Source organism: Triturus cristatus, chromosome 6 (assembly GCF_964204655.1).
Source record: "Triturus cristatus chromosome 6, aTriCri1.1, whole genome shotgun sequence".
NCBI classification, from domain to species: domain Eukaryota; kingdom Metazoa; phylum Chordata; class Amphibia; order Caudata; family Salamandridae; genus Triturus; species Triturus cristatus.
In genome coordinates, this window is record NC_140589.1 from 1100250268 (window position 1) to 1100275915 (window position 25648).

A 25648-nucleotide genomic window follows, 5' to 3' on the forward strand; every position below is an offset into this window, starting at 1 on the left:
CCCTACAGGTTAAGGTCTTAACTCTTACTCTGGCCTAATAGCTAAGGTCTTAGACACATACTCTGGCCTTTTGGTTAAGGTCTTAACTCTTACTCTGGCCTAATGGTTAAGGTATTAACTCTTACTCTGGCCTACTGGTTAAGGTCTTAACTCTTACTCTGGCCTAATAGCCAAGGTCTTAACTCTTACTCTGGCCTAATAGCTAAGATCTTAGACTCGTACTATGGCCTACAGGTTAAGGTCTTAACTCTTACTCTGGCCTACTGGTTAAGGTCTTAACTCTTACTCTGGCCTAATAGCTAAGGTCTTAGACTCGTACTCTGGCCTGATGGTTAAGGTCTTAACTCTTACTCTGGCCTAATAGCTAAGGTCTTAACTCTTACTCTGGCCTAATAGCTAAGGTCTTAGACTCGTACTCTGGCCTAATATCTAAGGTCTTAACTCTTACTCTGGCCTAATAGCTAAGGTCTTAATTCTTACTCTGGCCTAATAGCTAAGGTCTTAGACTCGTACTCTGGCCTAATGGTTAAGGTCTTAACTCTTACTCTGGCCTAATAGCTAAGGTCTTAGACTCGTACTCTGGCCTAATGGTTAAGGTCTTCACTCTTACTCTGGCCTAATAGCTAAGGTCTTAACTCTTTCTCTGGCCTAATAGCTAAGGTCTTAGACTCGTACTCTGGACTAATGGTTAAGTTCTTAACTCTTACTCTGGCCTACTGGTTAAGGTCCTAACTCTTACTCTGGCCTAATAGCTAAGGTCTTAGACTCGTTCTCTGGCCTAATGGTTAAGGTCTTAACTCTTACTCTGGCCCAATAGCTAAGGTCTTAGACTCGTACTCTGGCCTAATGGTTAATGTCTTAACTCTTACTCTGGCCTAATAGCTAAGGTCTTAACTCTTACTCTGGCATAATGGTTAAGGTCTTAACTCTTACTCTGGCCTAATAGCTAAGGTCTTAACTCTTACTCTGGCCTAATAGCTAAGGTCTTAGACTCGTACTCTGGACTAATGGTTAAGGTCTTAACTCTTACTCTGGCCTACTGGTTAAGGTCTTAACACTTACTCTGGCCTAATAGCTAAGGTCTTAGACTCAAACTCTGGCCTAATGGTTAAGGTCTTAACTCTTACTCTGGCCTAATGGTTAAGGTCTTAGACTCTTACTCAGACATAATGGTTAAGGTCTTAGACTCTTACTCTGGCCTAATGGTTAAGGTCTTAACTCTTACTCTGGCCTAATGGTTAAGGTCTTAGACTCTTAATCTGGCCTAATGGTAAATGTCTTAACTCTTACTCTGGCCAGACTCTTACTCTGGCCTAATGGTTAAGGTATTAACTCTTACTCTTGCCTAATAGCTTAGGTCTTAGACTCGTACTCTGACCTAATGGTTAAGGTCTTAACTCCTACACTGGCCTAATAGCTAAGGTCTTAACTCTTACTCTGGCCTAATAGCTAAGGTCTTAGACTCGTACTCTGGCCTACAGGTTAAGGTTTTAACTCTTACTCTGGCCTACTGGTTAAGGTCTTAACTCTTACTCTGGCCTAATAGCTAAGGTCTTAGACTCGTACTATGGCCTACAGGTTTAGGTCTTAACTCTTACTCTGGCCTAATGGTTAAGGTCTTAACTCTTACTCTTGCCTAATAGCTTAGGTCTTAACTCTTACTCTGGCATACTGGTTAAGGTCTTAGCTCTTACTCTGGCCTAATAGCTAAGGTCTTAACTCTTACTCTGGCCTAATAGCTAAGGTCTTAGACTCATAGTATGGCCTACAGGTTTAGGTCTTAACTCCTACTCTGGCCTACAGGTTAAGGTCTTAACTCTAACTCTGGCCTACTGGTTAAGGTCTTAACTCGTACTCTGGCCTAATAGCTAAGGTGTTAACTCTTACTCAGGCCTAATAGCTAAGGTCTTAATTCTTACTCTGGCCTAATAGCTAAGGTCTTAGACTCGTACTCTGGCCTAATGGTTAAGGTCTTAACTCTTACTCTGGCCTAATAGCTAAGGTCTTAGACTCGTACTCTGGCCTAATTGTTAAGGTCTTCACTCTTACTCTGGCCCAATAGCTAAGGTCTTACCTCTTTCTCTGGCCTAATAGCTAAGGTCTTAGACTCATACTCTGGACTAATGGTTAAGGTCTTAACTGTTACTCTGGCCTACTGGTTAAGGTCTTATTTCTTACTCTGGCCTAATAGCTAAGGTCTTAGACTCGTACTCTGGCCTAATAGTTAAGGTCTTAACTCTTACTCTGGCCTAATAGCTAAGGTCTTAACTCTTACTCTGGCATAATGGTTAAGGTCTTAACTCTTACTCTGGCCTAATAGCTAAGGTCTTAACTCTTACTCTGGCCTAATAGCTAAGGTCTTAGGCTCGTACTCTGGACTAATGGTTAAGGTCTTAACTCTTACTCTGGCCTACTGGTTAAGGTCTTAACACTTACTCTGGCCTATTAGCTATAGTCTTAGACTCATAGTATGGCCTACAGGTTTAGGTCTTAACTCCTACTCTGGCCTACAGGTTAAGGTCTTAACTCTTACTCTGGCCTACTGGTTAAGGTCTTAACTCTTACTCTGGCCTGATGGCTAAGTTCTTAACTCTTACTCTGGCCTAATAGCTAAGGTCTTATACTCGTACTATGGCCGACAGGTTAAGGTCTTAACTCTTACTCTGGCCTAATAGCTAAGGTCTTAGACTCGTACTCTGGCCTAATGGTTAAGGTCTTAACTCTTACTCTGGCCCAATAGCTAAGGTCTTAACTCTTACTCTGGCCTAATAGCTAAGGTCTTAGACTCGTACTCTGGACTAATGGTTAATGTCTTAACTCTTACTCTGGCCTACTGGTTAAGGTCTTAACTCTTACTCTGGCCTAATAGCTAACGTCTTAGACTCGTACTCTGGCCTAATGGTTAAGGTCTTAACTCTTACTCTGGCCTAATAGCTAAGGTCTTAACTCTTACTCTGGCTAAATAGCCAAGGTCTTAGACTCGTACTCTGGCTTAATGGTTAAGGTCTTAACTCATACTCTGGCCTAATAGCTAAGGTCTTAACTCTCACTCTGGCCTAATAGCTAAGGTCTTAGACTCATACTATGGCCTACAGGTTAAGGTCTTAACTCTTTTTCTGGCCTACAGGTTAAGTTCTTAACTCTTACTCTGGCCTACTGGTTAAGGTCTTAAGTTTTACTCTGGCCTAATAGCTAAGGTCTTAGACTCGTATTCTGGCCTACTGGTTAAGGTCTTAACTCTTACTCTGGCCTACTGGTTAAGGTCTTAACTCTTACTCTGGCCTAATAGCTAAGGTCTTAGACTCGTACTCTGGCCTACTGCTTAAGGTCTTAACTCTTACACTGGCCTAATAGATAAGGTCTTAACTCTTACTCTGGCCTACTGGATAAGGTCTTAACTCTTACCCTGGCCTAACAGCTAAGGTCTTAGACTCGTACTCTGGCCTACAGGTTAAGGTCTTAACTCTTACTCTGGCCTACAGGTTAAGGTCTTAACTCTTACTCTGGCCTACTGGTTAAGGTCTTAACTCTTACTCTGGCCTAATAGCTAAGGTCTTAGACTTGTACTATGGCCTACAGGTTAAGGTCTTAACTCTTACTCTGGCCCACTTGTTAAGGTCTTAACTCTTACTCTGGCCTAACAGCTAAGGTCTTAACTCTTACTCTGGCCTAATAACTAAGGTCTTAGACTCGTACTCTGGCCTACAGGTTAAGGTCTTAACTCTTACTCTGGCCTAATAGCTAAGGTCTTAGACTCATACTCTGGCCTTTTGGTTAAGGTCTTAACTCTTACTCTGGCCTACTGGTTAAGGTCTTAACTCTTACTCTGGCCTAATAGCCAAGGTCTTAACTCTTACTCTGGCCTAATAGCGAAGGTCTTAGACTCATACTCTGGCCTTTTGGTTAAGGTCTTAACTCTTACTCTGGCCTAATGGTTAAGGTATTAACTCTTACGCTGGCCTACTAGTTAAGGTCTTAACTCTTACTCTGGCCTAACAGCTAAGGTCTTAACTCTTACTCTGGCCTAATAACTAAGGTCTTAGACTCGTACTCTGGCCTACAGGTTAAGGTCTTAACTCTTACTCTGGCCTAATAGCTAAGGTCTTAGACTCATACTCTGGCCTTTTGGTTAAGGTCTTAACTCTTACTCTGGCCTACTGGTTAAGGTCTTAACTCTTACTCTGGCCTAATAGCTAAGGTCTTAGACTCGTACTCAGGTCTAATGGTTAAGGTCTTAACTCTTACTCTGGCCTAATAGCTAAGGTCTTAATTCTTACTCTGGCCTAATAGCTAAGGTCTTAGACTCGTACTCTGGCCTAATAGCTAAGGTCTTAACTCTTACTCTGGCCTAATAGCTAAGGTCTTAATTCTTACTCTGGCCTAATAGCTAAGGTCTTAGACTCGTACTCTGGCCTAATGGTTAAGGTCTTAACTCTTACTCTGGCCTAATAGCTAAGGTCTTAGACTCGTACTCTGGCCTAATGGTTAAGGTCTTCACTCTTACTCTGGCCCAATAGCTAAGGTCTTAACTCTTTCTCTGGCCTAATAGCTAAGGTCTTAGACTCGTACTCTGGACTAATGGTTAAGTTCTTAACTCTTACTCTGGCCTACTGGTTAAGGTCCTAACTCTTACTCTGGCCTAATAGCTAAGGTCTTAGACTTGTACTCTGGCCTAATGGTTAAGGTCTTAACTCTTACTCTGGCCCAATAGCTAAGGTCTTAGACTCATACTCTGGCCTAATGGTTAATGTCTTAACTCTTACTCTGGCCTAATAGCTAAGGTCTTAACTCTTACTCTGGCATAATGGTTAAGGTCTTAACTCTTACTCTGGCCTAATAGATAAGGTCTTAACTCTTACTCTGGCCTAATAGCTAAGGTCTTAGACTCGTACTCTGGCTTAATGGTTACGGTCTTAACTCTTACTCTGGCCTAATAGCTAAGGTCTTAACTCTTACTCTGGCCTAATAGCTAAGGTCTTAGACTCGTACTCTGGCCTAATGGTTAAGGTCTTAACTCTTTCTCTGGCCTACTGGTTAAGGTCTTAACTCTTACTCTGGCCTAATAGCTAAGGTCTAAGACTCCTACTATGGCCTACAGGCTAAGGTCTTAACTCTTACTCTGGCCTACAGGTTAAGGTCTTAACTCTTACTCTGGCGTACTGGTTAAGGTCTTAACTCTTACTCTGGCCTAATAGCTAAGGTCTTAACTCTTACTCTGGCCTAATAGCTAAGGTCTTAGACTCGTACTCTGGCCTAATAGCTAAGGTCTTAGACTCGTACTCTGGCCTAATACCTAAGGTCTTAACTCTTACTCTGGCCTAATAGCTAAGGTCTTAACTCTTACTCTGGCCTAATAGCTAAGGTCTTAGACTCATACTCTGGCCTAATAGCTAAGGTCTTAGACTCGTACTCTGGCCTAATGGTTAAGGTCTTAACTCTTACACTGGCCTACTGGTTAAGGTCTTAACTCTTACTCTGGCCTAATAGCTAAGGTGTTAGATTCGTACTCTGGCCTACTGGTTAAGGTCTTAACTCTTACTCTGGCCGACTGGTTAAGGTCTTAACTCTTACTCTGGCCTAATAGCTAAGGTCTTAGACTCGTACTATGGCCTACAGGTTAAGGTCTTAACTCTTACTCTGGCCTACTGGTTAAGGTCTTAACTCTTACTCTGGCCTAATAGCTAAGGTCACGGTGCTGGATAACCTTCGGATGCGGGCTGACAGAGGCCTTTCGTCAGTTTTGGTCCTCTTAGACATGTCAGCCGCATTCGATACGGTAAACCACCAAATTCTGTTGAATAGGCTGGAGTATCTGGGAGTGAAGGGATGTGCCTTGAGATGGATACAATCCTATCTCACAGGGAGACAACAGGTGGTCTCTCTGCCCCCTTTTACCTCCGGTAAGACCTTGATGGAACAAGGGGTTCCTCAGGGATCGGCTATCAGCCCGATCCTCTTCAACATTTATTTGCAGCCACTAATTCCTATTATCAAAGCGTATGGGATCGATCTTATTAATTACGCGGACGATACCCAACTAGTGTTCTCACTGGAGAGCAAAGGAGCTTTGAATATGGAAGATTTCCAAAAGTGTATGCGTCAGACCTCGGACTGGCTCAGGGCTAACTCACTGCAATTCAACGGAGGCAAAACTGAGGTGCTCTACTGCCCCCCAGCGGGAGTAAGAGACTTACCTTTCGAGTTCAGAATGGCCCCAGATGGGGAACCCACTGTTCCAGTGACAACGGTGCGGAATCTGGGGGTCATGTTTGACAATGATCTACAGATGGCCACTCAAGCTAAAAAAACAGTGGGAGTGTGCTGTGCTCTCATGAAAGCCCTACGGAAGATTCTACCTCTCCTGCCTGTGGAGAAAAGACCTGTGGTGGTTCGTAGTATCATCTTAAGTAGGCTGGACTACTGCAACTCTCTGTATCTAGGAGCTCCTCTTTACATTTATCAGAGTTTGCAGAGGGTCCAGTCTATGGCAGCCAAACTGGCGCTGAATAGGAAACGTGGCTCCTCAACCACGCTGGCGCTTCAAGAACTTCATTGGCTTCCCATGGTGGAAAGGGCTAAATTTAAATCCCTGTGCATTGTCTACAGAGCGGCACACGGTCTTGGCCCTACCACTCTACAGGAGAAAATATCCTGGTACAAGCCTCAAAGGACTCTCCGTTCATCAAATGCCTTCTTGCTAAACACTGGTAGGATCAAGAAGGCCAGGATGGGAGGTAGGGCCTTTAGTATAGTGGCTCCGCGACTTTGGAATGAACTCCCCCTGAATATTAGACAGGCTAACTCCTTGATGGATTTCAGGCGAAGTTTGAAGACCTGGCTATTTCCCAGGGGAGGGCATATGGCCTCCTAATCTCCCATTTCCTTGATCGGTATCCGCCTTCTATCTTCCTTTGTTCCTTCTGTCACTGCGGCTACACACTTTGTTAGTTCAGAAGTTTTTCTCCATCACAGTCTGAGCGCCAAGATACCCGTTGGGTGATAGTTGCGCGGTATAAGTTCAATTACAAATACAAATACTAGTACTCTGGCCTAATGATTAAGGTCTTAACTCTTACTCTGGCCTACTGGTTAAGGTCTTAACTCTTACTCTGGCCTACTGATGAAGGTCTTAACTCTTAGTCTGGCATAATAGCTCAGGTCTTAACACTTACTCTGGCCTAATAGCTAAGGTCTTAGACTCGTACTCAGGCATAATGGTTAAGGTCTTAACTCTTAGTCTGGCATAATAGCTCAGGTCTTAACACTTACTCTGGCCTAATAGCTAAGGTCTTAGACTCGTACTCAGGCGTAATGGTTAAGGTCTTAACTCTTACTCTGGCCTAATTGCTAAGGTCTTAACTCTTACTCTGGCTAAATAGCTAAGGTCTTAGACTCGTACTCTGGCTTAATGGTTACGGTCTTGACTCTTACTCTGGCCTAATAGCTAAGGTCTTAACTCTTACTCTGGCCTAATAGCTAAGGCCTTAGACTCGTACTCTGGCCTAATGGTTAAGGTCTTAACTCTTACTCTGGCCTACTGGTTAAGGTCTTAACTCTTACTCTGGCCTAATAGCTAAGGTCAGAGACTCCTACTATGGCCTACAGGTTAAGGTCTTGACTCTCACTCTGGCCTACAGGTTAAGGTCTTAACTCTTACTCTGGCGTACTGGTTAAGGTCTTAACTCTTACTCTGGCCTAATAGCTAAGGTCTTAACTCTTACTCTGGCCTAATAGCTAACGTGTAAGACTCGTACTATGGCCTAATAGCTAAGGTCTTAGACTCGTACTCTGGCCTAATAGCTAAGGTCTTAACTCTTACTATGGCCTAAATGCTAAGGTCTTAACTCTTACTCTGGCCTAATAGCTAAGGTCTTAGACTCGTACTCTGGCCTAATAGCTAAGGTCTTAGACTCGTACTCTGGCCTAATAGCTAAGGTCTTAACTCTTACTCTGGCCTAATAGCTAAGGTCTTAACTCTTACTCTGGCCTAATAGCTAAGGTCTTAGACTCGTACTCTGGCCTAATAGCTAAGGTCTTAGACTCGTACTCTGGCCTAATGGTTAAGGTCTTAACTCTTACACTGGCCTACTGGTCAAGGTCTTAACTCTTACTCTGGCCTAATAGCTAAGGTCTTAGACTCGTACTCTGGCCTAATGGTTAAGGTCTTAACTCTTACTCTGGCCTACTGGTTAAGGTCTTAACTTTTACTCTGGCCTAATAGCTAAGGTCTTAACTCTTACTCTGGCCTAAAAGCTAAGGTCTTAGACTCGTACTTTGGCCTAATGGTTAAGGTCTTAATTCTTACACTGGCCTACTGGTCAAGGTCTTAACTCTTACTCTGGCCTAATAGCTAAGGTCTTAGACTCGTACTCTGGCCTAATGGTTAAGGTCTTAACTCTTACTCTGGCCTACTGGTTAAGGTCTTAACTTTTACTCTGGCCTAATAGCTAAGGTCTTAACTCTTACTCTGGCCTAAAAGCTAAGGTCTTAGACTCGTACTTTGGCCTAATGGTTAAGGTCTTAACTCTTACTCTGGCCTAATAGCTAAGGTCTTAACTCTTACTCTGGCCAAATAGCTAAGGTCTTAGACTCGTACTATGGCCTACAGGTTAAGTTCTTAACTCTTACTCTGGCCTACTGGTTAAGGTCTTAACTCTTACTCTGGCCTAATAGCTAAGGTCTTAGACTCGTACTCTGGCCTAATGGTTAAGGTCTTAACTCTTACTCTGGCCTAATAGCTAAGGTCTTAGACTGGTACTCTGGCCTAATAGCTAAGGTCTTAGACTGGTACTCTGGCCTAATGGTTAAGGTCTTAACTCTTACTTTGGTCTACTGGTTAAGGTCTTAACTCTTACTCTGGCCTAATAGCTAAGGTCTTAGACTCGTACTCTGGCCTAATGGTGAAGGTCTTAACTCTTACTCTGGCCTACTGGTTAACATCTTAACTCTTACCCTGGCCTAATAGCTAAGGTCTTAACTCGTACTCTGGCCTAATAGCTAAGGTCTTAGACTCATACTCTGGCCTAATGGTTAAGGTCTTAATTCTTACTCTGGCCTAATAGCTAAGGTCTTAGACTCGTACTCTGGCCTACAGGTTAAGGTCTTAACTCTTACTCTGGCCTAATAGCTAAGGTCTTGACTCTTACTCTGGCCTAATAGCTAAGGTCTTAGACTCGTACTATGGCCTTCAGGTTAAGGTCTTAACTCTTACTCTGGCCTACTGGTTAAGGTCTTAACTCTTACTCTGGCCTAATAGCTAAGGTCTTAACTCTTACTCTGGCCTATTAGCTATGGTCTTAGACTCATAGTATGGCCTACAGGTTTAGGTCTTAACTCCTACTCTGGCCTACAGGTTAAGGTCTTAACTCTTACTCTGGCCTACTGGTTAAGGTCTTAACTCTTACTCTGGCCTAATAGCTAACGTGTAAGACTCGTACTATGGCCTGATAGCTAAGGTCTTAGACTCGTACTCTGGCCTACAGGTTAAGGTCTTAACTCTTTTTCTGGCCTACAGGTTAAGTTCTTAACTCTTACTCTGGCCTACTGGTTAAGGTCTTAAGTTTTACTCTGGCCTAATAGCTAAGGTCTTAGACTCGTATTCTGGCCTACTGGTTAAGGTCTTAACTCTTACTCTGGCCTACTGGTTAAGGTCTTAACTCTTACTCTGGCCTAATAGCTAAGGTCTTAGACTCGTACTCTGGCCTACTGCTTAAGGTCTTAACTCTTACACTGGCCTAATAGATAAGGTCTTAACTCTTACTCTGGCCTACTGGATAAGGTCTTAACTCTTACCCTGGCCTAACAGCTAAGGTCTTAGACTCGTACTCTGGCCTACAGGTTAAGGTCTTAACTCTTACTCTGGCCTACAGGTTAAGGTCTTAACTCTTACTCTGGCCTACTGGTTAAGGTCTTAACTCTTACTCTGGCCTAATAGCTAAGGTCTTAGACTTGTACTATGGCCTACAGGTTAAGGTCTTAACTCTTACTCTGGCCCACTTGTTAAGGTCTTAACTCTTACTCTGGCCTAACAGCTAAGGTCTTAACTCTTACTCTGGCCTAATAACTAAGGTCTTAGACTCGTACTCTGGCCTACAGGTTAAGGTCTTAACTCTTACTCTGGCCTAATAGCTAAGGTCTTAGACTCATACTCTGGCCTTTTGGTTAAGGTCTTAACTCTTACTCTGGCCTACTGGTTAAGGTCTTAACTCTTACTCTGGCCTAATAGCCAAGGTCTTAACTCTTACTCTGGCCTAATAGCGAAGGTCTTAGACTCATACTCTGGCCTTTTGGTTAAGGTCTTAACTCTTACTCTGGCCTAATGGTTAAGGTATTAACTCTTACGCTGGCCTACTAGTTAAGGTCTTAACTCTTACTCTGGCCTAACAGCTAAGGTCTTAACTCTTACTCTGGCCTAATAACTAAGGTCTTAGACTCGTACTCTGGCCTACAGGTTAAGGTCTTAACTCTTACTCTGGCCTAATAGCTAAGGTCTTAGACTCATACTCTGGCCTTTTGGTTAAGGTCTTAACTCTTACTCTGGCCTACTGGTTAAGGTCTTAACTCTTACTCTGGCCTAATAGCTAAGGTCTTAGACTCGTACTCAGGTCTAATGGTTAAGGTCTTAACTCTTACTCTGGCCTAATAGCTAAGGTCTTAATTCTTACTCTGGCCTAATAGCTAAGGTCTTAGACTCGTACTCTGGCCTAATAGCTAAGGTCTTAACTCTTACTCTGGCCTAATAGCTAAGGTCTTAATTCTTACTCTGGCCTAATAGCTAAGGTCTTAGACTCGTACTCTGGCCTAATGGTTAAGGTCTTAACTCTTACTCTGGCCTAATAGCTAAGGTCTTAGACTCGTACTCTGGCCTAATGGTTAAGGTCTTCACTCTTACTCTGGCCCAATAGCTAAGGTCTTAACTCTTTCTCTGGCCTAATAGCTAAGGTCTTAGACTCGTACTCTGGACTAATGGTTAAGTTCTTAACTCTTACTCTGGCCTACTGGTTAAGGTCCTAACTCTTACTCTGGCCTAATAGCTAAGGTCTTAGACTCGTACTCTGGCCTAATGGTTAAGGTCTTAACTCTTACTCTGGCCCAATAGCTAAGGTCTTAGACTCATACTCTGGCCTAATGGTTAATGTCTTAACTCTTACTCTGGCCTAATAGCTAAGGTCTTAACTCTTACTCTGGCATAATGGTTAAGGTCTTAACTCTTACTCTGGCCTAATAGATAAGGTCTTAACTCTTACTCTGGCCTAATAGCTAAGGTCTTAGACTCGTACTCTGGCTTAATGGTTACGGTCTTAACTCTTACTCTGGCCTAATAGCTAAGGTCTTAACTCTTACTCTGGCCTAATAGCTAAGGTCTTAGACTCGTACTCTGGCCTAATGGTTAAGGTCTTAACTCTTTCTCTGGCCTACTGGTTAAGGTCTTAACTCTTACTCTGGCCTAATAGCTAAGGTCTAAGACTCCTACTATGGCCTACAGGCTAAGGTCTTAACTCTTACTCTGGCCTACAGGTTAAGGTCTTAACTCTTACTCTGGCGTACTGGTTAAGGTCTTAACTCTTACTCTGGCCTAATAGCTAAGGTCTTAACTCTTACTCTGGCCTAATAGCTAAGGTCTTAGACTCGTACTCTGGCCTAATAGCTAAGGTCTTAGACTCGTACTCTGGCCTAATACCTAAGGTCTTAACTCTTACTCTGGCCTAATAGCTAAGGTCTTAACTCTTACTCTGGCCTAATAGCTAAGGTCTTAGACTCATACTCTGGCCTAATAGCTAAGGTCTTAGACTCGTACTCTGGCCTAATGGTTAAGGTCTTAACTCTTACACTGGCCTACTGGTTAAGGTCTTAACTCTTACTCTGGCCTAATAGCTAAGGTGTTAGATTCGTACTCTGGCCTACTGGTTAAGGTCTTAACTCTTACTCTGGCCGACTGGTTAAGGTCTTAACTCTTACTCTGGCCTAATAGCTAAGGTCTTAGACTCGTACTATGGCCTACAGGTTAAGGTCTTAACTCTTACTCTGGCCTACTGGTTAAGGTCTTAACTCTTACTCTGGCCTAATAGCTAAGGTCACGGTGCTGGATAACCTTCGGATGCGGGCTGACAGAGGCCTTTCGTCAGTTTTGGTCCTCTTAGACATGTCAGCCGCATTCGATACGGTAAACCACCAAATTCTGTTGAATAGGCTGGAGTATCTGGGAGTGAAGGGATGTGCCTTGAGATGGATACAATCCTATCTCACAGGGAGACAACAGGTGGTCTCTCTGCCCCCTTTTACCTCCGGTAAGACCTTGATGGAACATGGGGTTCCTCAGGGATCGGCTATCAGCCCGATCCTCTTCAACATTTATTTGCAGCCACTAATTCCTATTATCAAAGCGTATGGGATCGATCTTATTAATTACGCGGACGATACCCAACTAGTGTTCTCACTGGAGGGCAAAGGAGCTTTGAATATGGAAGATTTCCAAAAGTGTATGCGTCAGACCTCGGACTGGCTCAGGGCTAACTCACTGCAATTCAACGGAGGCAAAACTGAGGTGCTCTACTGCCCCCCAGCGGGAGTAAGAGACTTACCTTTCGAGTTCAGAATGGCCCCAGATGGGGAACCCACTGTTCCAGTGACAACGGTGCGGAATCTGGGGGTCATGTTTGACAATGATCTACAGATGGCCACTCAAGCTAAAAAAACAGTGGGAGTGTGCTGTGCTCTCATGAAAGCCCTACGGAAGATTCTACCTCTCCTGCCTGTGGAGAAAAGACCTGTGGTGGTTCGTAGTATCATCTTAAGTAGGCTGGACTACTGCAACTCTCTGTATCTAGGAGCTCCTCTTTACATTTATCAGAGTTTGCAGAGGGTCCAGTCTATGGCAGCCAAACTGGCGCTGAATAGGAAACGTGGCTCCTCAACCACGCTGGCGCTTCAAGAACTTCATTGGCTTCCCATGGTGGAAAGGGCTAAATTTAAATCCCTGTGCATTGTCTACAGAGCGGCACACGGTCTTGGCCCTACCACTCTACAGGAGAAAATATCCTGGTACAAGCCTCAAAGGACTCTCCGTTCATCAAATGCCTTCTTGCTAAACACTGGTAGGATCAAGAAGGCCAGGATGGGAGGTAGGGCCTTTAGTATAGTGGCTCCGCGACTTTGGAATGAACTCCCCCTGAATATTAGACAGGCTAACTCCTTGATGGATTTCAGGCGAAGTTTGAAGACCTGGCTATTTCCCAGGGGAGGGCATATGGCCTCCTAATCTCCCATTTCCTTGATCGGTATCCGCCTTCTATCTTCCTTTGTTCCTTCTGTCACTGCGGCTACACACTTTGTTAGTTCAGAAGTTTTTCTCCATCACAGTCTGAGCGCCAAGATACCCGTTGGGTGATAGTTGCGCGGTATAAGTTCAATTACAAATACAAATACTAGTACTCTGGCCTAATGATTAAGGTCTTAACTCTTACTCTGGCCTACTGGTTAAGGTCTTAACTCTTACTCTGGCCTACTGATGAAGGTCTTAACTCTTAGTCTGGCATAATAGCTCAGGTCTTAACACTTACTCTGGCCTAATAGCTAAGGTCTTAGACTCGTACTCAGGCATAATGGTTAAGGTCTTAACTCTTAGTCTGGCATAATAGCTCAGGTCTTAACACTTACTCTGGCCTAATAGCTAAGGTCTTAGACTCGTACTCAGGCGTAATGGTTAAGGTCTTAACTCTTACTCTGGCCTAATTGCTAAGGTCTTAACTCTTACTCTGGCTAAATAGCTAAGGTCTTAGACTCGTACTCTGGCTTAATGGTTACGGTCTTGACTCTTACTCTGGCCTAATAGCTAAGGTCTTAACTCTTACTCTGGCCTAATAGCTAAGGCCTTAGACTCGTACTCTGGCCTAATGGTTAAGGTCTTAACTCTTACTCTGGCCTACTGGTTAAGGTCTTAACTCTTACTCTGGCCTAATAGCTAAGGTCAGAGACTCCTACTATGGCCTACAGGTTAAGGTCTTGACTCTCACTCTGGCCTACAGGTTAAGGTCTTAACTCTTACTCTGGCGTACTGGTTAAGGTCTTAACTCTTACTCTGGCCTAATAGCTAAGGTCTTAACTCTTACTCTGGCCTAATAGCTAACGTGTAAGACTCGTACTATGGCCTAATAGCTAAGGTCTTAGACTCGTACTCTGGCCTAATAGCTAAGGTCTTAACTCTTACTATGGCCTAAATGCTAAGGTCTTAACTCTTACTCTGGCCTAATAGCTAAGGTCTTAGACTCGTACTCTGGCCTAATAGCTAAGGTCTTAGACTCGTACTCTGGCCTAATAGCTAAGGTCTTAACTCTTACTCTGGCCTAATAGCTAAGGTCTTAACTCTTACTCTGGCCTAATAGCTAAGGTCTTAGACTCGTACTCTGGCCTAATAGCTAAGGTCTTAGACTCGTACTCTGGCCTAATGGTTAAGGTCTTAACTCTTACACTGGCCTACTGGTCAAGGTCTTAACTCTTACTCTGGCCTAATAGCTAAGGTCTTAGACTCGTACTCTGGCCTAATGGTTAAGGTCTTAACTCTTACTCTGGCCTACTGGTTAAGGTCTTAACTTTTACTCTGGCCTAATAGCTAAGGTCTTAACTCTTACTCTGGCCTAAAAGCTAAGGTCTTAGACTCGTACTTTGGCCTAATGGTTAAGGTCTTAACTCTTACTCTGGCCTAATAGCTAAGGTCTTAACTCTTACTCTGGCCTAATAGCTAAGGTCTTAGACTCGTACTATGGCCTACAGGTTAAGTTCTTAACTCTTACTCTGGCCTACTGGTTAAGGTCTTAACTCTTACTCTGGCCTAATAGCTAAGGTCTTAGACTCGTACTCTGGCCTAATGGTTAAGGTCTTAACTCTTACTCTGGCCTAATAGCTAAGGTCTTAGACTGGTACTCTGGCCTAATAGCTAAGGTCTTAGACTGGTACTCTGGCCTAATGGTTAAGGTCTTAACTCTTACTTTGGTCTACTGGTTAAGGTCTTAACTCTTACTCTGGCCTAATAGCTAAGGTCTTAGACTCGTACTCTGGCCTAATGGTGAAGGTCTTAACTCTTACTCTGGCCTACTGGTTAACATCTTAACTCTTACCCTGGCCTAATAGCTAAGGTCTTAACTCTTACTCTGGCCTAATAGCTAAGGTCTTAGACTCGTACTCTGGCCTAATGGTTAAGGTCTTAACTCTTACTCAGGCCTAATAGCTAAGGTGTAAGACTCGTACTATGGCCTGATAGCTAAGGTCTTAGACTCGTACTCTGGCCTAATAGTTAAGGTCTTAACTCTTACTCTGGCCTAATAGCTAAGGTCTTAACTCTTACTCTGGCCTAATAGCTAAGGTCTTAGACTCGTACTCTGGCCTAATAGCTAAGGTCTTAGACTCGTACTCTGGCCTAATAGCTAAGGTCTTAGACTCATACTCTGGCCTAATGGTTAAGGTCTTAATTCTTACTCTGGCCTAATAGCTAAGGTCTTAGACTCGTACTCTGGCCTACAGGTTAAGGTCTTAACTCTTACTCTGGCCTAATAGCTAAGGTCTTGACTCTTACTCTGGCCTAATAGCTAAGGTCTTAGACTCGTACTATGGCCTTCAGGTTAAGGTCTTAACTCTTACTCTGGCCTACTGGTTAAGGTCTTAACTCTTACTCTGGCCTAATAGCTAAGGTCTTAACTCTTACTCTGGCCTATTAGCTATGGTCTTAGACTCATAGTATGGCCTACAGGTTTAGGTCTTAACTCCTACTCTGGCCTACAGGTTAAGGTCTTAACTCTTACTCTGGCCTACTGGTTAAGGTCTTAACTCTTACTCTGGCCTAATAGCTAACGTGTAAGACTCGTACTATGGCCTGATAGCTAAGGTCTTAGACTCGTACTCTGGCCTAATAGCTATGGTCTTAACTCTTACTCTGGCCTAAATGCTAAGGTCTTAACTCTTACTCTGGCCTAATAGCTAAGGTCTTAGACTCGTACTCTGGCCTAATAGCTAAGGTCTTAGACTCGTACTCTGGCCTAATAGCTAAGGTCTTAACTCTTACTCTGGCCTAATAGCTAAGGTCTTAACTCTTACTCTGGCCTAATAGCTAAGGTCTTAGACTCGTACTCTGGCCTAATAGCTAAGGTCTTAGACTCGTACTCTGGCCTAATGGTTAAGGTCTTAACTCTTACACTGGCCTACTGGTTAAGGTCTTAACTCTTACTCTGGCCTAATAGCTAAGGTCTTAGACTCGTACTCTGGCCTAATGGTTAAGGTCTTAACTCTTACTCTGGCCTACTGGTTAAGGTTTTAACTTTTACTCTGGCCTAATAGCTAAGGTCTTAACTCTTACTCTGGCCTAAAAGCTAAGGTCTTAGACTCGTACTTTGGGCTAATGGTTAAGGTCTTAACTCTTACTCTGGCCTAATAGCTAAGGTCTTAACTCTTACTCTGGCCTAATAGCTAAGGTCTTAGACTCGTACTATGGCCTACAGGTTAAGTTCTTAACTCTTACTCTGGCCTACTGGTTAAGGTCTTAACTCTTACTCTGGCCTAATAGCTAAGGTCTTAGACTCGTACTCTGGCCTAATGGTTAAGGTCTTAACTCTTACTCTGGCCTAATAGCTAAGGTCTTAGACTGGTACTCTGGCCTAATGGTTAAGGTCTTAACTCTTACTTTGGTCTACTGGTTAAGGTCTTAACTCTTACTCTGGCCTAATAGCTAAGGTCTTAGACTCGTACTCTGGCCTAATGGTGAAGGTCTTATCTCTTACTCTGGCCTACTGGTTAACGTCTTAACTCTTACCCTGGCCTAATAGCTAAGGTCTTAACTCTTACTCTGGCCTAATAGCTAAGGTCTTAGACTCGTACTCTGGCCTAATGGTTAAGGTCTTAACTCTTACTCTGGCCTAATAGCTAAGGTGTAAGACTCGTACTATGGCCTGATAGCTAAGGTCTTAGACTCGTACTCTGGCCTAACAGTTAAGGTCTTAACTCTTACTCTGGCCTAATAGCTAAGGTCTTAACTCTTACTCTGGCCTAATAGCTAAGGTCTTAGACTCGTACTCTGGCCTAATAGCTAAGGTCTTAGACTCGTACTCTGGCCTAATAGCTAAGGTCTTAGACTCATACTCTGGCCTAATGGTTAAGGTCTTAATTCTTACTCTGGCCTAATAGCTAAGGTCTTAGACTCGTACTCTGGCCTACAGGTTAAGGTCTTAACTCTTACTCTGGCCTAATAGCTAAGGTCTTGACTCTTACTCTGGCCTATTAGCTATGGTCTTAGACTCATAGTATGGCCTACAGGTTTAGGTCTTAACTCCTACTCTGGCCTACAGGTTAAGGTCTTAACTCTTACTCTGGCCTACTGGTTAAGGTCTTAACTCTTACTCTGGCCTAATAGCTAACGTGTAAGACTCGTACTATGGCCTGATAGCTAAGGTCTTAGACTCGTAATCTGGCCTAATAGCTATGGTCTTAACTCTTACTCTGGCCTAAATGCTAAGGTCTTAACACTTACTCTGGCCTAATAGCTAAGGTCTTAGACTCGTACTCTGGCCTAATAGCTAAGGTCTTAGACTCGTACTCTGGCCTAATAGCTAAGGTCTTAACTCTTACTCTGGCCTAATAGCTAAGGTCTTAACTCTTACTCTGGCCTAATAGCTAAGGTCTTAGACTCGTACTCTGGCCTAATAGCTAAGGTCTTAGACTCGTACTCTGGCCTAATGGTTAAGGTCTTAACTCGTACTCTGGCCTAATGGTTAAGGTCTTAACTCTTACTCTGGCCTACTGGTTAAGGTTTTAACTTTTATTCTGGCCTAATAGCTAAGGTCTTAACTCTTACTCTGGCCTAAAAGCTAAGGTCTTAGACTCGTACTTTGGCCTAATGGTTAAGGTCTTAACTCTTACTCTGGCCTAATAGCTAAGGTCTTAACTCTTACTCTGGCCTAATAGCTAAGGTCTTAGACTCGTACTATGGCCTACAGGTTAAGTTCTTAACTCTTACTCTGGCCTACTGGTTAAGGTCTTAACTCTTACTCTGGCCTAATAGCTAAGGTCTTAGACTCGTACTCTGGCCTAATGGTTAAGGTCTTAACTCTTACTCTGGCCTAATAGCTAAGGTCTTAGACTGGTACTCTGGCCTAATAGCTAAGGTCTTAGACTGGTACTCTGGCCTAATGGTTAAGGTCTTAACTCTTACTTTGGTCTACTGGTTAAGGTCTTAACTCTTACTCTGGCCTAATAGCTAAGGTCTTAGACTCGTACTCTGGCCTAATGGTGAAGGTCTTAACTCTTACTCTGGCCTACTGGTTAACGTCTTAACTCTTACCCTGGCCTAATAGCTAAGGTCTTAACTCTTACTCTGGCCTAATAGCTAAGGTCTTAGACTCATACTCTGGCCTAATGGTTAAGGTCTTAACTCTTACTCTGGCCTAATAGCTAAGGTGTAAGACTCGTACTATGGCCTGATAGCTAAGGTCTTAGACTCGTACTCTGGCCTAATAGTTAAGGTCTTAACTCTTACTCTGGCCTAATAGCTAAGGTCTTAACTCTTACTCTGGCCTAATAGCTAAGGTCTTAGACTCGTACTCTGGCCTAATAGCTAAGGTCTTAGACTCATACTCTGGCCTAATAGCTAAGGTCTTAGACTCATACTCTGGCCTAATGGTTAAGGTCTTAATTCTTACTCTGGCCTAATAGCTAAGGTCTTAGACTCGTACTCTGGCCTACAGGTTAAGGTCTTAACTCTTACTCTGGCCTAATAGCTAAGGTCTTGACTCTTACTCTGGCCTAATAGCTAAGGTCTTAGACTCGTACTATGGCCTTCAGGTTAAGGTCTTAACTCTTACTCTGGCCTACTGGTTAAGGTCTTAACTCTTACTCTGGCCTAATAGCTAAGGTCTTAACTCTTACTCTGGCCTATTAGCTATGGTCTTAGACTCATAGTATGGCCTACAGGTTTAGGTCTTAACTCCTACTCTGGCCTACAGGTTAAGGTCTTAACTCTTACTCTGGCCTACTGGTTAAGGTCTTAACTCTTACTCTGGCCTGATAGCTAAGTTCTTAACTCTTTCTCTGGCCTAATAGCTAAGGTCTTATACTCGTACTATGGCCTAAAGGGTAAGGTCTTAACTCTTACTCTGGCCTAATAGCTAAGGTCTTAGACTCGTACTCTGGCCTAATGGTTAAGGTCTTAACTCTTACTCTGGCCCAATAGCTAAGGTCTTAACTCTTACTCTGGCCTAATAGCTAAGGTCTTAGACTCGTACTCTGGACTAATGGTTAAGGTCTTAACTCTTACTCTGGCCTACTGGTTAAGGTCTTAACTCTTACTCTGGCCTAATAGCTAACGTCTTAGACTTGTACTCTGGCCTAATGGTTAAGGTCTTAACTCTTACTCTGGCCTAATAGCTAAGGTCTTAACTCTTACTCTGGCTAAATAGCCAAGGTCTTAGACTCGTACTCTGGCTTAATGGTTAAGGTTTTAACTCATACTCTGGCCTAATAGCTAAGGTCTTAACTCTTACTCTGGCCTAATAGCTAAGGTCTTAGACTCGTACTATGGCCTACAGGTTAAGGTCTTAACTCTTTTTCTGGCCTACAGGTTAAGTTCTTAACTCCTACTCTGGCCTACTGGTTAAGGTCTTAACTCTTACTCTGGCCTACTGGTTAAGGTCTTAACTCTTACTCTGGCCTAATAGCTAAGGTCTTAGACTCGTACTCTGGCCTACTGCTTAAGGTCCTAACTCTTACTCTGGCCTAATAGCTAAGGTCTTAACTCTTACTCTGGCCTACTGGATAAGGTCTTAACTCTTACCCTGGACTAACAGCTAAGGTCTTAGACTCGTACTCTGGCCTACAGGTTAAGGCTTAACTCTTACTCTGGCCTACAGGTTAAGGTCTTAACTCTTACTCTGGCCTACTGGTTAAGGTCTTAACTCTTACTCTGGCCTAATAGCTAAGGTCTTAAACTCGTACTATGGCCTACAGGTTAAGGTCTTAACTCTTACTCTGGCCTACTTGTTAAGGTCTTAACTCTTACTCTGGCCTAACAGCTAAGGTCTTAACTCTTACTCTGGCCTAATAACTAAGGTCTTAGACTCGTACTCTGGCCTACAGGTTAAGGTCTTAACTCTTACTCTGGCCTAATAGCTAAGGTCTTAGACACATACTCTGGCCTTTTGGTTAAGGTCTTAACTCTTACTCTGGCCTAATGGTTAAGGTATTAACTCTTACTCTGGCCTACTGGTTAAGGTCTTAACTCTTACTCTGGCCTAATAGCCAAGGTCTTAACTCTTACTCTGGCCTAATAGCTAAGGTCTTAGACTCGTACTATGGCCTACAGGTTAAGGTCTTAACTCTTACTCTGGCCTACTGGTTAAGGTCTTAACTCTTACTCTGGCCTAATAGCTAAGGTCTTAGACTCGTACTCTGGCCTGATGGTTAAGGTCTTAACTCTTACTCTGGCCTAATAGCTAAGGTCTTAACTCTTACTCTGGCCTAATAGCTAAGGTCTTAGACTCGTACTCTGGCCTAATATCTAAGGTCTTAACTCTTACTCTGGCCTAATAGCTAAGGTCTTAATTCTTACTCTGGCCTAATAGCTAAGGTCTTAGACTCGTACTCTGGCCTAATGGTTAAGGTCTTAACTCTTACTCTGGCCTAATAGCTAAGGTCTTAGACTCGTACTCTGGCCTAATGGTTAAGGTCTTCACTCTTACTCTGGCCTAATAGCTAAGGTCTTAACTCTTTCTCTGGCCTAATAGCTAAGGTCTTAGACTCGTACTCTGGACTAATGGTTAAGTTCTTAACTCTTACTCTGGCCTACTGGTTAAGGTCCTAACTCTTACTCTGGCCTAATAGCTAAGGTCTTAGACTCGTTCTCTGGCCTAATGGTTAAGGTCTTAACTCTTACTCTGGCCCAATAGCTAAGGTCTTAGACTCGTACTCTGGCCTAATGGTTAATGTCTTAACTCTTACTCTGGCCTAATAGCTAAGGTCTTAACTCTTACTCTGGCATAATGGTTAAGGTCTTAACTCTTACTCTGGCCTAATAGCTAAGGTCTTAACTCTTACTCTGGCCTAATAGCTAAGGTCTTAGACTCGTACTCTGGACTAATGGTTAAGGTCTTAACTCTTACTCTGGCCTACTGGTTAAGGTCTTAACACTTACTCTGGCCTAATAGCTAAGGTCTTAGACTCAAACTCTGGCCTAATGGTTAAGGTCTTAACTCTTACTCTGGCCTAATGGTTAAGGTCTTAGACTCTTACTCTGACATAATGGTTAAGGTCTTAGACTCTTACTCTGGCCTAATGGTTAAGGTCTTAACTCTTACTCTGGCCTAATGGTTAAGGTCTTAGACTCTTAATCTGGCCTAATGGTAAAGGTCTTAACTCTTACTCTGGCCAGACTCTTACTCTGGCCTAATGGTTAAGGTATTAACTCTTACTCTTGCCTAATAGCTTAGGTCTTAGACTCGTACTCTGACCTAATGGTTAAGGTCTTAACTCCTACACTGGCCTAATAGCTAAGGTCTTAACTCTTACTCTGGCCTAATAGCTAAGGTCTTAGACTCGTACTCTGGCCTACAGGTTAAGGTTTTAACTCTTACTCTGGCCTACTGGTTAAGGTCTTAACTCTTACTCTGGCCTAATAGCTAAGGTCTTAGACTCGTACTATGGCCTACAGGTTTAGGTCTTAACTCTTACTCTGGCCTAATGGTTAAGGTCTTAACTCTTACTCTTGCCTAATAGCTTAGGTCTTAACTCTTACTCTGGCCTACTGGTTAAGGTCTTAGCTCTTACTCTGGCCTAATAGCTAAGGTCTTAACTCTTACTCTGGCCTAATAGCTAAGGTCTTAGACTCATAGTATGGCCTACAGGTTTAGGTCTTAACTCCTACTCTGGCCTACAGGTTAAGGTCTTAACTCTAACTCTGGCCTACTGCTTAAGGTCCTAACTCTTACTCTGGCCTAATAGCTAAGGTCTTAACTCTTACTCTGGCCTACTGGATAAGGTCTTAACTCTTACCCTGGACTAACAGCTAAGGTCTTAGACTCGTACTCTGGCCTACAGGTTAAGGCTTAACTCTTACTCTGGCCTACAGGTTAAGGTCTTAACTCTTACTCTGGCCTACTGGTTAAGGTCTTAACTCTTACTCTGGCCTAATAGCTAAGGTCTTAAACTCGTACTATGGCCTACAGGTTAAGGTCTTAACTCTTACTCTGGCCTACTTGTTAAGGTCTTAACTCTTACTCTGGCCTAACAGCTAAGGTCTTAACTCTTACTCTGGCCTAATAACTAAGGTCTTAGACTCGTACTCTGGCCTACAGGTTAAGGTCTTAACTCTTACTCTGGCCTAATAGCTAAGGTCTTAGACACATACTCTGGCCTTTTGGTTAAGGTCTTAACTCTTACTCTGGCCTAATGGTTAAGGTATTAACTCTTACTCTGGCCTACTGGTTAAGGTCTTAACTCTTACTCTGGCCTAATAGCCAAGGTCTTAACTCTTACTCTGGCCTAATAGCTAAGGTCTTAGACTCGTACTATGGCCTACAGGTTAAGGTCTTAACTCTTACTCTGGCCTACTGGTTAAGGTCTTAACTCTTACTCTGGCCTAATAGCTAAGGTCTTAGACTCGTACTCTGGCCTGATGGTTAAGGTCTTAACTCTTACTCTGGCCTAATAGCTAAGGTCTTAACTCTTACTCTGGCCTAATAGCTAAGGTCTTAGACTCGTACTCTGGCCTAATATCTAAGGTCTTAACTCTTACTCTGGCCTAATAGCTAAGGTCTTAATTCTTACTCTGGCCTAATAGCTAAGGTCTTAGACTCGTACTCTGGCCTAATGGTTAAGGTCTTAACTCTTACTCTGGCCTAATAGCTAAGGTCTTAGACTCGTACTCTGGCCTAATGGTTAAGGTCTTCACTCTTACTCTGGCCTAATAGCTAAGGTCTTAACTCTTTCTCTGGCCTAATAGCTAAGGTCTTAGACTCGTACTCTGGACTAATGGTTAAGTTCTTAACTCTTACTCTGGCCTACTGGTTAAGGTCCTAACTCTTACTCTGGCCTAATAGCTAAGGTCTTAGACTCGTTCTCTGGCCTAATGGTTAAGGTCTTAACTCTTACTCTGGCCCAATAGCTAAGGTCTTAGACTCGTACTCTGGCCTAATGGTTAATGTCTTAACTCTTACTCTGGCCTAATAGCTAAGGTCTTAACTCTTACTCTGGCATAATGGTTAAGGTCTTAACTCTTACTCTGGCCTAATAGCTAAGGTCTTAACTCTTACTCTGGCCTAATAGCTAAGGTCTTAGACTCGTACTCTGGACTAATGGTTAAGGTCTTAACTCTTACTCTGGCCTACTGGTTAAGGTCTTAACACTTACTCTGGCCTAATAGCTAAGGTCTTAGACTCAAACTCTGGCCTAATGGTTAAGGTCTTAACTCTTACTCTGGCCTAATGGTTAAGGTCTTAGACTCTTACTCTGACATAATGGTTAAGGTCTTAGACTCTTACTCTGGCCTAATGGTTAAGGTCTTAACTCTTACTCTGGCCTAATGGTTAAGGTCTTAGACTCTTAATCTGGCCTAATGGTAAAGGTCTTAACTCTTACTCTGGCCAGACTCTTACTCTGGCCTAATGGTTAAGGTATTAACTCTTACTCTTGCCTAATAGCTTAGGTCTTAGACTCGTACTCTGACCTAATGGTTAAGGTCTTAACTCCTACACTGGCCTAATAGCTAAGGTCTTAACTCTTACTCTGGCCTAATAGCTAAGGTCTTAGACTCGTACTCTGGCCTACAGGTTAAGGTTTTAACTCTTACTCTGGCCTACTGGTTAAGGTCTTAACTCTTACTCTGGCCTAATAGCTAAGGTCTTAGACTCGTACTATGGCCTACAGGTTTAGGTCTTAACTCTTACTCTGGCCTAATGGTTAAGGTCTTAACTCTTACTCTTGCCTAATAGCTTAGGTCTTAACTCTTACTCTGGCCTACTGGTTAAGGTCTTAGCTCTTACTCTGGCCTAATAGCTAAGGTCTTAACTCTTACTCTGGCCTAATAGCTAAGGTCTTAGACTCATAGTATGGCCTACAGGTTTAGGTCTTAACTCCTACTCTGGCCTACAGGTTAAGGTCTTAACTCTAACTCTGGCCTACTGGTTAAGGTCTTAACTCGTACTCTGGCCTAATAGCTAAGGTGTTAACTCTTACTCAGGCCTAATAGCTAAGGTCTTAATTCTTACTCTGGCCTAATAGCTAAGGTCTTAGACTCGTACTCTGGCCTAATGGTTAAGGTCTTAACTCTTACTCTGGCCTAATAGCTAAGGTCTTAGACTCGTACTCTGGCCTAATTGTTAAGGTCTTCACTCTTACTCTGGCCCAATAGCTAAGGTCTTACCTCTTTCTCTGGCCTAATAGCTAAGGTCTTAGACTCATACTCTGGACTAATGGTTAAGGTCTTAACTGTTACTCTGGCCTACTGGTTAAGGTCTTATTTCTTACTCTGGCCTAATAGCTAAGGTCTTAGACTCGTACTCTGGCCTAATAGTTAAGGTCTTAACTCTTACTCTGGCCTAATAGCTAAGGTCTTAACTCTTACTCTGGCATAATGGTTAAGGTCTTAACTCTTACTCTGGCCTAATAGCTAAGGTCTTAACTCTTACTCTGGCCTAATAGCTAAGGTCTTAGGCTCGTACTCTGGACTAATGGTTAAGGTCTTAACTCTTACTCTGGCCTACTGGTTAAGGTCTTAACACTTACTCTGGCCTATTAGCTATAGTCTTAGACTCATAGTATGGCCTACAGGTTTAGGTCTTAACTCCTACTCTGGCCTACAGGTTAAGGTCTTAACTCTTACTCTGGCCTACTGGTTAAGGTCTTAACTCTTACTCTGGCCTGATGGCTAAGTTCTTAACTCTTACTCTGGCCTAATAGCTAAGGTCTTATACTCGTACTATGGCCGACAGGTTAAGGTCTTAACTCTTACTCTGGCCTAATAGCTAAGGTCTTAGACTCGTACTCTGGCCTAATGGTTAAGGTCTTAACTCTTACTCTGGCCCAATAGCTAAGGTCTTAACTCTTACTCTGGCCTAATAGCTAAGGTCTTAGACTCGTACTCTGGACTAATGGTTAATGTCTTAACTCTTACTCTGGCCTACTGGTTAAGGTCTTAACTCTTACTCTGGCCTAATAGCTAACGTCTTAGACTCGTACTCTGGCCTAATGGTTAAGGTCTTAACTCTTACTCTGGCCTAATAGCTAAGGTCTTAACTCTTACTCTGGCTAAATAGCCAAGGTCTTAGACTCGTACTCTGGCTTAATGGTTAAGGTCTTAACTCATACTCTGGCCTAATAGCTAAGGTCTTAACTCTCACTCTGGCCTAATAGCTAAGGTCTTAGACTCGTACTATGGCCTACAGGTTAAGGTCTTAACTCTTTTTCTGGCCTACAGGTTAAGTTCTTAACTCTTACTCTGGCCTACTGGTTAAGGTCATAAGTTTTACTCTGGCCTAATAGCTAAGGTCTTAGACTCGTATTCTGGCCTACTGGTTAAGGTCTTAACTCTTACTCTGGCCTACTGGTTAAGGTCTTAACTCTTACTCTGGCCTAATAGCTAAGGTCTTAGACTCGTACTCTGGCCTACTGCTTAAGGTCT